This window comes from Grampus griseus (assembly GCF_964374135.1).
Source record: "Grampus griseus genome assembly, chromosome: 6".
Taxonomy (NCBI): Eukaryota; Metazoa; Chordata; class Mammalia; order Artiodactyla; family Delphinidae; genus Grampus; species Grampus griseus.
Window position 1 is genome coordinate 40,081,930 of NC_139000.1, and position 2,619 is coordinate 40,084,548.

General features: G+C 51.1%; 1 pseudogene across 1 annotated transcript; it reads right to left on the minus strand.

Annotated features, from left to right (window-relative positions):
• Positions 1–917: 917 nt before the first annotated feature.
• LOC309824138 (leucine-rich repeat-containing protein 59-like) lies at positions 918–1,931 on the minus strand (annotated as a pseudogene). Its single transcript has one exon. The product of its transcript is annotated as a leucine-rich repeat-containing protein 59-like (transcript).
• Positions 1,932–2,619: the final 688 nt, after the last annotated feature.

The following is a 2,619-nucleotide window of genomic DNA, read 5'->3' on the forward strand; positions in this document are numbered from 1 at the left end:
TAAACCAAAGTCTCTTACGAAGCTTTAGTTTTCGGGTTGCCTATGAGGTATTTAGTCACACCAATTATGTAACAGAGCTGTCACAGACAATGTGGCTTTGCAAGGGTCCACCTTCTTGTTTATTGGCAATCAGGGAATGAATGCTCTCAAATTGACACAAGGAGCCTGGACTGTCCCCCTTTTATAGAAGCCACATAAATTGCCTCAGGACTCTACAAGAGCTGCCCAAGACTCTCATGGCTATGAGATTTCTATCTGTGGGCCATGAATCTGTTTCCCATGAAAGATTCTATATTCCAGCCAAGAGACACTCAATCCTGGTGTAAGTTTTGTTCTCTCAAGACATTATAAAGGAGGCAAAATGATGGGAAGAAAGGATACCAGGGTGGGAACCCAGTTCTGCCTCAAACTAGCTGGGAGACCGGAGGCAAGTCCTGGAAGGCCTCAGTTTCCCTGTCTACAAGTGTTACATTGGACTGTATGGTCTGGAAGTCCTGTCACAGCCTGAGATTTTGTAGGACTGTTAAAATATCTGAATGTCTGAGGTCCTTAAAAAATAGGTGTGCCCCTCCCCTCCCCAATTTAGACTAGATTTGCTAAGTATGGTGTTCCCCTAGTCCCCAATAACACACTGTCTCCTGATCTGCCTTGGCTCCCCAGGGAGGAATGAAAGAAAGGGTTTGTGACATAGAAAAGTATAAATGTAGTGACAGCTGACCTTTAGTAGAAATGAGTCTTGCCTTTACACAGCTCTGTATAACAACTGGCTGTGCTTTTTCCTCTCCCCACCCCAAGCCTACTCTTTTAAGCATGCAGCGGGTATTCCCCACCTCCTATTTCTCCTTATTCCATCAGGGGACCCTGACGAAGGAACAAAGGAGTCTTACACAGAGGAGGTCTCAAGTACCAAACGGCAGCTACGTGATGATGGCAGGTAGGTCTGACACTAAAAAGAGGTTGTGTCCAGCAGAACCCATTTCCATAGGAGTCCCAGCTCCAAGGCTGGGAGGCAGCAGGCGTGGAGGACAAGCTCCCTGCTGAGAATCGGTCTGCAGGACCCACCGGAGGATGCCGTGGCTGCGCAGCGCCGGAGCGCGTTGTCGTAGATGGTGTTCACACTGGTGCAGACGGACTGCTGCTGCAGCTCCGTCACCCGACAAGCAACGAGCCCGCCAGCCACACGCAACAGCAGCGGCAGCAGCAGCCCCAGCACAGCCCAGGATCGAGTGTGGTTCCCGGGTGGTGGCTTCCGGGGCCGAGAGACGGACTTAGATTTCGGGGCTTGATCTGTTTCCATCTTAGGTTCCTTCTGCTCCTGGTTGGCTGCTTTGAGGGCGTCCTACTCCCTTCTCCGGCGCTCCTTCTCTTCCGCCTTCTCCCGCGTCCGGAGTTCCGCTCCGGAGCCTCCTTAGCTCGCTGCTTGGCCTCCCACGTCTTCTCGGCCTCGCGGTCTATTTCCAGCTACCGCTGCCTCTCTCGCTCCTGATCGAGCTGTACCGCCTTCGTGTGCTCTAACACCCTGTTAGCGCACTGCTCATGCTGCTTCTCGTCCAAGCAAGACAGGATCCAGGGGGTTATCCTTCAGGCCCAGCCACTTCAGACTCCTGAGCTGAGCAAAGCTGACAGGCAGGGTGACCAGCCTGCTGTTGAGGAGGTCCAGGTGCTGGAGGTTGACCAGGAAGCCGAAACCCGCTGGCAGCTGCCGCAGTTTGTTCTTACTCAGGTCCAGCTTCACCAGGTGTGTGAGGCCAGGCCACGGAAATCCGACGGAAGGGCAGTCAGTTTATTGCAGGACGGATCCAGTATGGTGGCCTTTGGGGGGAAGCCAACTCCTTGACCAGGACCTCATTCAGGTCGCTGAGGCTCAGGGCCAGCTTGTTGCTGTCCAGCTCATCACGGAGGTTCCCGCCCTGGCTACCGGCCTTGGTCATGGTGACGCCAGCTGAACGGGGCTCCGACGGGCAAGAGAAGGGGTGAGAAGCCGCTAGGTGGCTCAGCAGACTCGCACCCAACCGACAATGCCTGTGTCCCCTGCCACCTATCTGCTCCCCGGTTGGCACTCTGAGCCCCACGCCCCGTTCCCACCGGTGCAGCTGCGACAACGATGAGGAAGTAACTCATCCCACCAAAGTCATTCAACTAAAATGTTCAGTCACCATGTGCACCTAGGTTTTTCTTTTTTTTTAACAGTTTTTAGAGATGTAATTCACACACCATACAAGTCACTCATTTACAGCCACTATGGAGAACAGTATGGAAGTTCCTTAAAAAACTAAAAATAGAACTACCATATGACCCAGCAATCCCACTGCTGGGCATATACCCTGAGAAAACCATAACTCAAAAAGAGTCATGTACCACAATGTTCATTGCAGCTCTATTTACAATAGCCAGGAGATGGAAGCAACCTAAGTGTCCATCATCAGATGAATGGATAAAGAAGATGTGGCACATATATACAATGGAATATTACTCAACCATAAAAAGGAACGGAACTGGGTCACTTGTAGAGACATGGATGAACCTAGAGATTGTCATACAGAGTGAAGTAAGTCAGAAAGAGAAAAACAAATATCGTATATTAACGCATATATGTGGAATCTGAAAAAACTGGTACGG